Source organism: Salmo trutta, chromosome 12 (assembly GCF_901001165.1).
Source record: "Salmo trutta chromosome 12, fSalTru1.1, whole genome shotgun sequence".
Lineage (NCBI taxonomy): Eukaryota > Metazoa > Chordata > Actinopteri > Salmoniformes > Salmonidae > Salmo > Salmo trutta.
Window position 1 is genome coordinate 1,618,977 of NC_042968.1, and position 15,214 is coordinate 1,634,190.

General features: G+C 42.2%; 1 protein-coding gene across 2 annotated transcripts in view; it reads left to right on the forward strand.

Moving 5' to 3' along the window:
• Positions 1 to 15,214, forward strand: part of LOC115202803 (MAM domain-containing glycosylphosphatidylinositol anchor protein 1) — a 443,101-nt gene that overhangs the window by 25,880 nt on the left and 402,007 nt on the right. The gene's annotated exons all lie outside the window — the stretch shown is intronic.

The window sequence follows — 15,214 nt, forward strand, 5'->3', positions numbered from 1 at the left end:
CAAACAACGTTTATAATCAAACCTTAGGTAACCTAATACGTAAATAAATGATAAAATTAAAGACGGAGAATTGTTATTATCTTTACCGGAGAAAAATACCAAAGAATGCACTCTCATTCACACGCTTGGAAACACTACAGCCAAAATGGGCGCCACCTAGACAAACTACAATTTCTGGCTTATTTTTCCAAAAACCAGCCTGAAACTCTTTCTAAAGATTGTTGGCATCTAGTGGAAGCCCTAGGAACTGCAATCTGGGAGGACTTCACCTTATAATAAAAGTGACAGCCATTGAAAATAGTGGTAGGCTGAAATAGTTTTTTTTTGTTGGGGTGGTTTGTCCTCGGGGTTTCGCCTGCCATATCAGTTCTGTTATACTCAGACGTTATTTTAACAGTTTTAGAAACTTTAGAGTATCCAAATCTACCTATTATATGCATATCCTAGCTTTTGAGCCTGAGTAACAGGCAGTTTACTTTGGGCACGCTTTTCATCCGGATGAAAAAATACTGCCCCCTACCCAAGAGAGGTTAAGTACTGCAACGCATCTCCTCCTCATGGACTGCACCAGATTTGCCCGTTCTTGCTGTGAGATGTTACCCCACTCTTCCACCAAGGCACCTGCAAGTTCCCGGACATTTCTGGGGGGAATCCAACAGGTCCCAGATGTGCTCAATGGGATTGAGATCCGGGCTCTTCGCTGGCCATGGCAGAACACTGACATTCCTGTCTTGCAGGAAATCATGCACAGAACGAGCAGTATGGCTGGTGGCATTGTCATGCTGCAGGGTCATGTCAGGATGAGCCTGCAGGTAGGGTACCACATGAGGGAGGAGGATGTCTTCACTGTAACGCACAGCTTTGAGATTGCCTGCAATGACAACAAGCTCAGTCCGATGATGCTGTGACACACGGTCCCAGACCATGATGGACCCCTCACCTCCAAATCGATCCTGCTCCAGAGTACAGGCCTCGGTGTAACGCTCATTCCTTCAACGATAAATGCGAATCCGAGCATCACCCCTGGTGAGACAACCGCGACTCGTCAGTGAAGACCACTTTTTGCCAGTCCTGTCTGGTCCAGCGTCGGTGGGTTTGTGCCCATTGGCGACGTTATTGCCGGTGATGTCTGGTGAGGACTTGCCTTACAACAAGCCCTCAGTCCAGCCTCTCTTAGCCTATTGCGGACAGTCTGAGCACTGATGGAGGGATTGTGCATTCCTGGTGTAACTTGGGCAGTTGTTGTTGTTGCCATCCTGTACCTGTCCTGGAGGTGTGATGTTCGGATGCACTGATCCCGTGCAGGTGTTGTTACACGTGGTCTGCCAATGCGAGGATGATCAGCTGTCCGTCCTGTCTCCCTGTAGCGCTGTCTTGGGCGTCTCACAGTGCGGACATTGCAATTTATTGCCCTGGCCACATCTGCAGTCCTCATGCCTCCTTGCAGCATTCCTAAGGCACATTCACGCAGATGAGCAGGGACCCGGGGTATCTTTCTTTTGGTGTTTTTCAGAGTCAGTAGAAAGACATCTTTAGTGTCCTAAGTTTTCATAACTGTGACCTTAATTTCCTACCGTCTGTAAGCTGTTAATGTCTTAACGACCGTTCCACAGGTGCATGTTCATTAATTGTTTATGGTTCATTGCACAAGCATGGGAAACAGTGTTTAAACACTGTACAATGAAGATCTGTGAAGTTATTTGGATTTTTACAAATTGTCTTTGAAAGACAGGGTCCTGAAAAAGGGACGTTTCTTTTCTTGCTGAGTTTCGTTAGGATTTTGTACATGTATTTCACCTGACTGGTAGCTTAGCAACTATGGAACATTCAGGGATGTGAGTATATGAGGTGGAATGTGCACTATTTATTCATTTTCTTATGTGAAAACACGTTTTCTGCACTGTTGTTCAAATAATTTGTTTATTTAGTATAGCATAAACTTCTGTCTTTAGCATCCTAAATAATGCCATAGATTCCGTTTTTGAAAAATAGTTAACTTGAAGGGAAGCATGAAGTAAAATGCACTTAAGATTTTAAACTCCTAAAGTTAAAGATTTACAGCTGTGCCCAAGAGTTTTGATGAAAACAGTGGAGGAAAGAAACTACACACACACACACACACACGCACGCGCGCACAGGCAGACTGATGCATACACACACACACTGGCTTTTCTGGGCCAGTGGTGTTGATTGGGCTTGCTTAACATGTAAATGTAAGAAATGTTAGATTTCACTTAGACAGTTGGAAACAGAGGGGAAGGAAGCCTGGACACAGGGATTGAACCTCTGTTTTCAGTGGGAAGTAGTATATGTGACTAGTTGGAAGCACTATACCTCTCGACCACACGATCTGCACACAATGATGCTTCTTCGAGTTTGTATCGTGTTGGTGTACAAAGGGTTGTTAGTTTGTGCCAAGGTTATGTCAATAATATTTTCCTACTGTATTCACACCACGTTGATGTTTCGGGTCAAATTGACCCCTCTCAAGACAGTAGTGGTGGGCTGTAACAGCTACAGTGATTGAGTGTAACCACAGCCCATTGCCCCAGTGTAGTTAAGGTGTTGGAACATGAACTGACCTCCAGCCATAACTTCATCCATTGTTTCTTGTTGGCCACTACATTGATCAGAGGAGTGAGAGGTAGGGATGAGAAGAGCTCAACTTCCCTGATGGTCAATGGAGCAAAAAGAAAGACAGAGAGAGACACACACACACACACACACACACACACACACACACACACACACACACTCAAATAAGCCTCTTTAACAAGCATAGGTTCCTCACAAGTCTTTGTACCATGAACCAATCGTCTGTTGTATCTTCATTGTTATTGCATCACGCTTTCCTTCACTTTGGCATTCCTCGTCTCTCATTTCAACCATTGGGAGATAGATCCATCATAAAACCCCTTTTCCAGGACTGCCCATTAGCAAGTAAATAAAAAGAAACAGTGATTTGACCGCTAAATAAGGAAGGAAAAGGTTGTCCTCGCTAGACCCCGGTTATGTCCCAAATGGCATCCGACAGTACAGTCGTGGCCAAAAGTTTTGAGAATGACACAAATATTCATTTTCACAAAGTCTGATGCCTCAGTTTGTATGATGGCAATTTGCATATACTCCAGAATGTTATGAAGAGTGATCAGATTAATTGTAAAGTCCCTCTTTGCCATGCAAAGTAACTGAATCCCCAAAAAACATTTCCACTGCATTTCAGCCCTGCCACAAAAGGACCAGCTGACATCATGTCAGTGATTCTCTCGTTAACACAGGTGTGAGTGTTGACGAGGACAAGGCTGGAGATCACTCTGTCATGCTGATTGAGTTCGAATAACAGACTGGAAGCTTCAAAAAGAGGGTGGTGCTTGGAATCATTGTTCTTCCTCTGTCAACCATGGTTACCTGCAAGGAAACACGTGCCGTCATCATTGCTTTGCACAAAAAGGCTTCACAGGCAAGGATATTGCTGCCAGTAAGACTGCACCTAAATCAACCATTATCGGCTCATCAAGAACTTCAAGGAGAGCGGTTCAATTGTTGTGAAGATGGCTTCAGGACGCCCAAGAAAGTCCAGCAAGGGCACCCAAGAAAGTCCAGCAAGCGCCAGGATCGTCTCCTAAAGTTGATTCAGCTGTGGGATCGGGGCACCACTAGTACAGAGCTTGCTATGGAATGGCAGCAGGCAGGTGTGAGTGCATCTGCACGCACAGTGAGGCCAAGACTTTTGGAGGATGGCCTGGTGTCAAGAAGGGCAGCAAAGAAGCCACTTCTCTCCAGGAAAAACATCAGGGACAAACTGATATTCTGCTAAAGATACAGGGATTGGACTGCTAAGGACTGGGGTAAAGTAATTTTCTCTGAATCCCCTTTCCGATTGTTTGTGTCAGTCCTGTGTCATGCCAACAGTAAAGCATCCTGAGACCATTCATGTGTGGGGTTGCTTCTCAGCCAAGGGAGTGGGCTCACTCACAATTTTGCCTAAGGACAAAGCCATGAATAAAGAATGGTACCAACACATCCTCCGAGAGCAACTTCTCCCAACCATCCAGGAACAGTTTGGTGACACACAATGTCTTTTCCAGCATGATGGAGCACCTTGCCATATGGCAAAAGTGATAACTAAGTGGCTCGGGGAACAAAACATTGATATTTTGGGTCCATGGCCAGGAAACTCCCCAGACCTTAATCTCATTGAGAACTTGTGGTCAATCCTCAAGAGGCGGATGGACAAACAAAAACCCACAAAATCGGACAAACTCCGAGCATTGATTATGCAAGAATGGGCTGCCATCAGTCAGGATGTGGCCCAGAAGTTAATTGACAGCATGCCAGGGCAGATTGCAGAGGTCTTTCAAAAGAAGGGTCAACACTGCAAATATTGACTCTGCATTAACTTCATGTAATTGTCAATAAAAGCCTTTGACACTTATGAAATGCTTGTAATTATACTTCAGTATTCCATAGAAACATCTGACAAAAATATCTAAAGACACTGAAGCAGCAAACTTTGTGGAAATAAATATTTGTGTCATTCTCAAAACTTTTGGCCACGACTGTATATAGTGCACTACTTTTTAACAAAGCACTATGGGCATAGGGTGCAATTTGGGATGCAGATTGTCTGTACTCTGAGTATAAGACTACGCTGACGGGGAGTATATCAGAATGTCCTATGTTACGATGTCGCCCTCTTCAAATAATTGGTGGCACAATAGTTGTCCTTTCAAGTGACACTGGAGAGGCCTCACTATCACTGAGCGGAGGGAGAGAGAACAACCGAGGGAGAAAGAGAGAGGGAGAGAAAGAAAGAGAGCGAGAGAGTTTATTTCTCCCGCAGCTTGTCTCTCTCTATTGGGCACAGTGTATATGCAAGGGCATACACACACACACACACACACACACACACACACACACACACACACACACACTGCTTCTCCCTCTGCAGGGGCCCAACTCATTCCCACATATTTTTTATTTTTAATAGGGCACTTTGCATCTGATAAAGACCCAGTTCTCTCCCTTTAATTAGCTGTGCTGCTCTGGCTCTCACTACATCCTCCTCAATCTCAGCTTCACATGAACTGTCAGTCCCATGCACACATTAATTCCCCCCCACTACACACACCCACACATCCACACACTTCGGCCTGGCCATGACTAAAATCTGTAGAGATTGTGTCCTGGTTTCTTTCTCCTTTTGTCTTTGCCATGCGTGTCGCCCGGTCTCATCCATGAATAATGAGGCTATTACAGCGACACAGGCCCATTGATTGACTCCTGCTTTGAGTCAATGAGAGAGAGAGAGAGAGAGAGAGAGAGAGAGAGAGAGAGAGAGAGAGAGAGAGAGAGAGAGAGAGAGAGAGAGAGAGAGAGAGAGAGAGAGAGAGAGAGAGAGAGAGAGAGAGAGAGAGAGAGAGAGAGAGAGAGAGAGAGAGAGAGAGAGAGAGAGAGAGAGAGAGAGAGAGAGAGAGAGAGAGAGAGAGAGAGAGAGAGAGAGAGAGAGAGAGAGAGAGAGAGAGAGAGAGAGAGAGAGAGAGAGAGAGAGAGAGAGAGAGAGAGAGAGAGAGAGAGAGAGAGAGAGAGAGAGAGAGAGAGAGAGAGAGAGAGAGAGAGAGAGAGAGAGAGAGAGAGAGAGAGAGAGAGAGAGAGAGAGAGAGAGAGAGAGAGAGAGAGAGAGAGAGAGAGAGAGAGAGAGAGAGAGAGAGAGAGGAGAGAGAGAGAGAGAGAGAGAGAGAGAGAGAGAGAGAGAGAGAGAGAGAGAGAGAGAGAGAGAGAGAGAGAGAGAGAGAGAGAGAGAGAGATATTCTGGCTGTATTGTATCTTAGTCACATGGCTGCTCAATGCTACGGTGTGGCAAAGGGCATTGTTTTGGGTTATGTGTTTACGTTTTCTGTAGCTAGTGTTGGATGAGATAAATGTTATGACTCCTATTGTTACATGGTGAAATATCTTGTTGTTGGATGATGGGAGGCCAGGGTATTCATCCAGGGTGTCCACATACTATACAGGGCTAGATTATGGGTTATGTACAGTGCATTCGGAAAGTATTCAGACCCCTTGTCTTTTCCACATTTTGTTATGTTGCAGCCTTATTCTAAATTGATTGAAATTGTTTCCCCCCCCTCATCAATCTACACACAATACCCCCATAATGACAAAGCAAAAACTAGTTTTTAGAAAAATAAAAAATGCCAATATTGAATTTACATAAGTATTCAGACCCTTTACTCAGTACTTTGCTGAAGTACCTTTGGCAGTGATTACAGCCTCAAGTATTATTTTGTATGACGCTACAAGCTTGGCATACCTGTATTTGGGGATTTTCTCCCATTCTTCTCTGCAGATCCTCTCAAGCTCAGTCAGGTTGGATGGGGAGCGTTGCTGCACAGCTATTTTCAGGTCTCTCCAGATATGTTCGATTGGGTTCAAGTCTGGGCTCTGATTGGGCCACTCAAGGACATTCATAGACTTTTCCCGAAGCCACTCTTGCGTTGTCCTGGCTGTGTGCTTAGGGTCGTTGTCCTCTTGGAAGGTGAACCTTCCCCCCACTCTGAGGTTCTGAGTGCTCTCTCTCTGTACTTTGCTCTGTTCATCTTTGCCTCGATCCTGACTAGTCTCCAAGTCCCTGCCTCTGAAACTTCAAGCGGGCTATCATGTGCCTTTTATTCAGGAGTGGCTTCTGTCTGACCACTATACCATAAAGGCCTGATTGGTGGAGTGCTGCAGAGATCGGTGTCCTTCTGGAAGGTTCTCCCATATCCACAGAGGAACTCTAGAGCTCTGTCAGAGTGACCATCGACCATCACCTCCCTGACCAAGGCCCTTCTCCCCTGATTCCTCAGTTTGGCCAGGTGGCCAGCTCTAGGAAGAGTCTTGGTGGTCTACGGACAATTCCTTCGACCTCATGGCTTGGTTTTTTCTCTGACATGCTCTGTCAATTGTGGGACCTAATATATATACATGTTTGTGCCTTTACAAATCATGTCCAATCAATTGAATTTGCCACAGATGGACTCCAATCAAGTTGCAGAAACATCTTAAGAATGATCAATGGAAACAGGATGCACCTGAGCTCAGTTTCTAGTCTCATAGAAAAGGGTCTAAATACTTACTTAAATAAGGTGTTTCTGTTTTTAATTTTGCATAAATTTGCAAAAATGTATAAACACCTGTTTTCGCTTTGTCATTATGGGGTATTGTGTGTAGATTTTGCTGAGGAAATGTTTATTTAATCAATTTTAGAATAAGGCTGTTATGTAACAAAATGTGGAAAAAGTCAAGGGGTCTGAAAACTTTCCAAAGGCACTGTATGTGGGGTTGATGTGGCTTGATAAACCATCTTCTGACATTTGAAGACTTATGTAAGCTCACCTAGCTAATGCCTAGACTTTAACTCAGCAGGCTGACACAGTCCTGGGATGCACAGGCGACCCAGGTTTAAACCCAGACAGTCACATACACAGTACCAGTCAAAAGTTTGGACACCTACTCATTCATGGATTTTATTTTTACTATGTTCTTCAATATCAAATCAAATGAAATGTTATTTGTCACATACACATGGTTAGCAGATGTTAATGCGAGTGTAGTGAAATGCTTGTGCTTCTAGTTCCGACCATGCAGTAATATCTAACAATATAGAATAATGATGAAGACATCAAATCTATGAAATAACACATATGGACTCATATAGTAACCAAATAAGTTTTATTTTAGGTTCTCCAAGTAGCCACCCTTTGCCTTAATGACAGCTTTGCACACTCTTGGCTCTGGATAAGAGCGTCTGCTAAATGACGTAAAAATTCGCTCAACCAGCTTCACCTGTAATGCTTTTCCATCATTCTTGAAGGAGTTCCCACATATGCTGAGCAATTGTTGACTGATTTTCCTTCACTCTGCTGTCCAACTCATCCCAAACCATCTCAATTGGGTTGAGGTCGGGTGATTGTGGAGGCCAGATCTGATGCAGCACTCCATCACACTCCTTATTGGTCAAATAGCCCTTACACAGCCTGGAGGTGTGTTGGCTCATTGTTCTGTTGAAAAACAAATGATGGTCCACTAAGCGCAAACCAGATGAGAATGCTGTGGTAGCCATGCTGGTTAAGTGTGCCTTGAATTCTAAATAAATCACAGACATTGTCACCAGCAAAGCACCCCCACACCATCACAACTCGTCCTCCATGCTTCACGGTGGGAACCACACATATGGAGATCATCCTCTCACCTACTCTCATCCGTTCACCTAAAGCAAAACAAGTCCAATCAAAAACACTCCAGAAGAAGGGTTGTCTACGCCTATCTCACACAACTTCATCCTTCCCCCAAAATAAATTCTAGAAACTTTCCCAAATGTCCCTTATTCCCTTCTAGAAAAGTTACCAGAATGGAAAAGTTACCAGAATTTCTCAACCCTGGTCAGATGGACTCTATCATTGGACTCTATTTTCGCCTGCCGTTAAGCCAACGCTAGTGTCAAACACATGTTAGGTTGCAATTTTGTCATGTAAAAACTGCCACACTAGCATTTTTCAGCCCTAATGCCAGGTTCAGCAATTTACTGTCTAACATTAGCACGCTTGCGCTCAGATGGAGGGGTGTAAATATCTCAGGCATGTCCTGAAAAATGATTTACTAAGTAAAAACAAAGTACTAATTTCAGGCAGCACTGGTAGGGATATTTAAGACCAACCAAAAGATGGTTTTAGCGGTAACGCAGTTGGTTATGTCATGAAGTTTGACAGCGGAAACGCAACCTTTACAGCCGTGACGCACACTTCCCATATGCGCATGGAACAAGATGTGATTTGGTGCCTGTATTTTTCCTATTTAGAAACATGTAACACAAATTGTTTCTCAATTTTATTTGATTAAAAACCAAGCATAGCCTCCCCTCCTCTCAATGAAGTCTGTTTTCTTTTTGTCTTGCTCAATGAAATCAAGTAGGCTAGTCAAGACCGTCAATAAAATGTTTGGCTCGTGAGATCGCTTGGAAATAAATCTTAATCACTAAAGCTTTATTATAAGATCAAGTTTGAGAGGAGCAAAACAGTGAGCCGAATTATGTATTTGTAAATGTAATTTTTTTTTACAGATTGATTCTTAAGGTTCGGACCCTTTTCAGTTTCCGCCTAAAATGACATACCCAAATCTAACTGCCTGTACCTCAGGACCTGAAGCAAGGAAATGCGTATTCTTGATACCATTTGAAAGGAAACACTTTGAAGTTTGTGGAAATGTGAAATTAATGTAGGAGAATATAACACATTAGATCTGATAAAAGATCATACAAAGAAAAAAAACATGTTTTTTGTATTTGTTTTGTTCCATCATCTTTGAAATGAAGAGAAAGGCCATTATCTGACTTAGGACTCTAGACGCAATTTAGGTTTTGGCCACTAGATGGCAGCAGTGTATGTACAACGTTTTAGACTGATCCAATGAACCACTGTATTTCTGTGCCTAATTGGTCAATATATCAATTTTCAAGTACATAACTGTGCACTCTCCTCAAACAAAAGCATGGTGTTCTTATACTGTAATAGCTACTGTAAATTGGACAGTGCAGTTAGATTAACAAGAATTGAAGCTTTCTGCCCATATACGATATGTCTATGTCCTGGGAAATGTTCTTGTTACTTACAACATCATGCTAGTCACAATAGCGCATGTTAGCTCAACCGTCCCGAGGGTGGGACACCGATCCTGTAAAGATCCTGAAGAGGGTTTATTAATGCAAGTTATTGCTAGTTTGACCACCACAGGGCATCTTTGAGAAGCATTTGATAGTCTTCCATATTGCAGGCAGGCGGGAGACTGGGGTTCAATTCTCTGACGTGGAGGAAGGAGTAGGCTGTCCTTGTAAATAAGAATTAGATCTTAACTGATTCCATATGTGTTATTTCATAGTTGTGGTGTCTTCAATATTATTCTACAATGTAGAAAATAGTAAAAATATACAAAATTCCTGGAATGAGTAAGTGTGTCCAAACTTTTCACTGGTACTTGCCTAATTAATTTGATTACTATTATGGTGTTTCTATTCTATGAAAAATGAAAAATCCTTTGGGTTTCTGTTAGGATGGACCGAAAATATGGCATTGTACAACGTGACGGTCGACAGTACAGTACCGGGCTATTTAGCTAAAGAATCCCTGTGTCATGCGGACGGGAGACCGGGGTTCAATCCCCCAATGCAATGGGGAGGAAGGAGTAGTCTGTCCTTGTAAATAAGAATTAGTTCTTAACTGATTCCATATGTGTCATTTAATAGTTGTGATGTCTTCACTATTATTCTGTAATGTAGAAAATTGTAAACATTTAGAAAAATCCTGGAATGAGTAGGTGTGTCCAAACTTTTGACTGGTACACGCTTAATGAATTTGATCAATATTTGGTATTTCTATTCATGAAAAACAAAAAACCCTCTGGGTTTCTGTTAGGATGTACCAGAAAATATGGCGCTGTACAATGTGACACTCTCATAAATTCAGAGCTTTGGCAGATTGTCAGTTTGTAAATTCAGACCATTTCGCTCTCGGAGCGCAACTGTACATTCGGGCTGAGGAGTAGGGTTGATTGAGCATTCTGGCCTTACAACGGCAGTCAAGCACCCAAGCTAATGTTAGCTAGCTTGCTAGCTACTTCCAGACACAAACGAGACCACTCTGACCATTTTACTCGACCTATCAGAGCTTGTTAGGCAGTTTTCGTGTTAACCAGAGTGTTGGTGACTAACTGTGCTGCTGGAATCAATTTAATTATGCTTTTTTGCCGATGCTTGCTGACACCGGCCATATTAAAAGGGTGTTGAGCGCTCGTAAATTCATTATTCTGCGCTCTGGTACACAGACGAGAGTGCTCTGAAATTGGTGTAGATAGCCAGAGTGAATTTACGAAAGCACCCGAATGTCCACTGCGAATGCACAACGACTATACCATTTAGCTAAGCTAAGAATGACAGGAATAATCAAGTAAATAAACGTTGGGTAGTTAGTTAGCCTATAGTTAATATACTGTCAAGTTTGATGTATAACTACTAATGTTAGGTAGCTAGCTTACATACCGGTGCATACTGCTGTAATGATATGCTATGTGGTTCGTAAGGACAGCGTAGCTAATAAATTGTCAGCCAACATAACGTGTAAGGTAACTTATTTGAAAAGTCATTACTGTATTACATTGAGTAGCAAGCTACCCCTTGGTTGTTAGGGCAAATCTGGTCTGTGATTGCGGGGGGGGGGGGGGGGGGGGGGGGGTTCACACCTAGTTCGGCTATTAGACAATTCTTTTGTAAAGGTTGAATCGTCTATTGTTTAGCTATTAGCCCCCCTCCCCAACTTGCAACAAATTTATGCTACACCCATCTAGTTCCCACGAAGAAGGACTGTGTGATGATGGCATCTCAGGTAAGCAGCAGTGGGTGTTCTTCCGTTCAACCTTTACATAGCTAGTAGTTAGCTCCTATGATTCAGTGTCGGTTCATAAGATTCTACTATATTACATACTGTAGAATGATAAATCATGCAATTATTATTCTCAAGCTAACCAAAAGCATTTAGCTATGAACGCCTGTTCTCGCCATTTTCAATTGAATTAATCTAACTTTCTTTCATGGCAACTCATAAGCAGGCCATGTCATCTTTGTTTCATAGTCGATATATAATAATGTTTCATGACAGTGTAACGGTTAGATTTTTTTACAAGCTTCAAGTGGTATTTATGTCTAATGACATTATCTTCTATTGTTTGTCCTCATGTGTCTGTTTTTCAGCATAAAGTACTCTGTAGCCACTTAGTGTGGACACCAGGTGAGACCACACACACACAATAGCAGTCTCTCTCCTTCACTTCATCCCTCTCCCCCTTCTCCCTAAATCCTCCCGCATCTATCAGCTGTGTTGGTGAACCCCTCCCGCATCTGAACTGGCTGACAGAGGGCACAGCATGATCATAGGTGAGAGGTCACTTGGTTGGGTCAACAGGAGGTAATATTGAAGAGATGCTTTACATTGAAATACAGATAGAGATGTAGTAGTCCCAGAGTTAATGATCCATGGTCAGTTTTGCATTTCATCTCCTGATGATTATGATGACTGACTGTGTTAGATAAAAAAACAAGGCTTAATCATGCTCTCTCTCTATCCATCTGTCTCTCGTCTGCAGGTATGTTTTGATGTGAGAGAGGAAGCCAGTCCCGTCATTGCCACCTCACCTGCTCTTAAGATAACCTTCGGGCCAACTGGGGGCCCAAGGCTGGTTAGGAGACACTGCTAGAGACACTATGTAATTGTGATGAACGGAGAGAATATTAGGGTAGCACTGTAATTCATTAATCATATGCTGTCTGCCTCTGTTCATACCTCTTTCCCTTTCTGTCTTCTACACCTCATCTTTCTTCCTCGTTTTATAATGCACACCGTATCTGCATTGAAGTACAGATTGAACTTGTATTTCTAATATAATATTACAATTATCATAATTAGAATGCATGTATTATGTATTTATAACACCTGGATAATGAACTTCTTTCAATAAAGCATTTCACATTCTCCACTGGTTGAAATTAAGTATCTCATTGAAATACTATCCTGTGTCCTCAGATTAATGCAGATGAAGGGAGTTAGTTATGCATAGGTTTTTATTTCTGTATATATGAATTACACATCAGCTTTTACTTAAATCATGTTTCTAGTCTATTGCATAGTTACAATGTGTAATTATTGATGTCCCACGAGCAGGAGTGGTAAACACTGTTTAAGTGTATAATTGTAATACATACATGCAGACACAGCATCATTCACAGAATGGAGTTTGAAACTCCTGGTATTGGATATGACTGAAAAATAATGTCTCAGAGATTCATACCTGAACCGCACCTTTATTGGCCAAGGAAGAGTACATGATCAGAGAATATGTTCAATGTATAGGCTACAATGTGGGGATCTCATGCGTTGTAATAACTACAGTACATGTATATAGGACTTGCATCCTTGGCACCATAAAGTTATTTCATTCTACTTTATCCATAGGCTTCATTAATGCCATTCAGACTTGAAGTCGATACAACAACTATGATAGCTGAGGTTCATAGATAGGTTCTGAACTAATATTCATACCAAACGTTTCAGGGTCCATACACAGAACAGCTACATACTGTAGCTAGCTACACATCCATAGGCAAACAGCTATTTTTATCCTCCACTACACAATAAGCAAGTGAATAGTTAGCTAGCTATGTTACTTCAGCTGCATTGCAAGGCAAGGCAATCTTACACAATTGTACATTCAATTTGCAGTAAATGCTTTAGTTAGACGACAGCCTGGTTTGCTGGTTTTCTCAGGAGTCCCTAAAACTTTAAACAACACAAATTACAATGTCATACTGTACTCATGTCATAACACCAGCTAGCTAGCTAGTGTTAGCTAGTCAGTTAACTTGTTTAATCACGATTTTCGTAAATTAACTTTGACAAAACAAAATGCACAATTGTTTGTCTACATTAACTAACATATTCCTCTCAATTGTATATGTTCTGCTTGACTCGTTATGACGTTATAACTACTTACATTTGCTTCCATCGTAATGTTTTGTCAGCCATCTTTGCTGAAGAAAGTCACCAGGGACGGGTGGCTGGTATCAAATTCGTCATTGAAACCACTCGATATGATTTGTCATATAAAAACCTCCCCCTTGTGGTGTTCTGGAGCAATGAAGCCGTGGCGCTGGGCACCTCTAAGTCCCGCAACTTTTAAAGGAGGAACCACTGTATATAAAACATATTTCAGAGCAATATAACAGTGAGTGGACATTCTCCCTTGATAGAGAATATTTCTCCAGCTACTGTGAAACGCTTGGATGCCCGCAACACCGTCCATAGTCTGCGTTGTATTTAGACACAGCCTTGTTGTTTTGTTTAGAATTTTGTTGTAATTATTATTTTCAGGCCTTATTAATAATCAATTTAATCTTGCTTATTGACAACATTTGGCATGTCAATGCTCAGCCATAATGCAATTTACACTAGGCCTAGCTTCTATATCTGTGTGAATGCTATGTATATATTTTCATGCCATGCAATTAATTTGATTCCATGCAAGAACAATGTGGACTGCAAACAGGTTCAAGTTAATGCATTAAGATGAGATAGTTCTACATTTAGATATTTTGTTTCTGTAAACTGTTTAACAAACTCTACCGGACTAAGATTGGAATTGGAGTTGATTCCAAGGCAATACATAAGACTGTAAATACACAACCTTAAGCAACCACATATCAAGGAGCACGTTCTGATTGACCAGTGATTGACCAATCCTCGACACACCGACAACTTGTTTATTAATCAAAACCCAGCCCTTTCGCGCCAACGCCAGCAACTGCATCAATAATTGTGGTTGGGAAAATAGCAAAAATATTTCTGACACACCCCTGAATCTATAACCCTAATGCCAGTGCTTAGATTGACCATTGCGTTAGGTTTGCTAAAGTAGAGCCCATTGTCTCATTGGCACGTATTCCCTAGCTCAGCCTGGGCTCAGCCTGAACTGATCCCAGGCATGTGAAGTGGGGAGTGGAGAGGGGAGTTTATCCATGTAATCTCCCACTCTGGTGCGCTAAGATCAGCCAAGGTACTGCTAAGCCCTCCAAGCAGGGGACTGAGCCAACACTTGAGTGAGCTAGCACATACCAGTTCTCTCAGACTAGATGTTTTTCCCATTAAGTCATCTAGGAAACAGGCAGTACTTTACCGTATGTGGCCTTTCAAACTGGCGCCATACATTCTGAGTAACACACAAGGATATACTGTATAAAGGTACAGGTGGTGAAACATATACAGTATATCCACCAGGCTATATTGGATTAATATCCATCAAGAGGGTATTGTGTGTATTGTGATGCCTCTGTGTATGTATGTGTGCGTGTGTGTATGCGTGCTCCTGTGTGCGTGCTCCTGTGTTTGTGTACCTGTGTATATCCATTCACTGTGTGTGGTATGTGTCTTTGTTTCTTTGTGTGTGTGTGTCTTTCTATGGGAGCACACATGTCAGCAAGTGTCTCTTTGTGTGTGTGCTTGCTCCAGTGTGTGCATTTGTCTGTTCACTGTTTGCTCGTGCTTATATACTGTATCTTCAAGTAGGTATGTGTGTAAGTCTATATCAAATCAAATGTTATTGGTCACACACACATGGTTAGCAGATGTTAATGCGA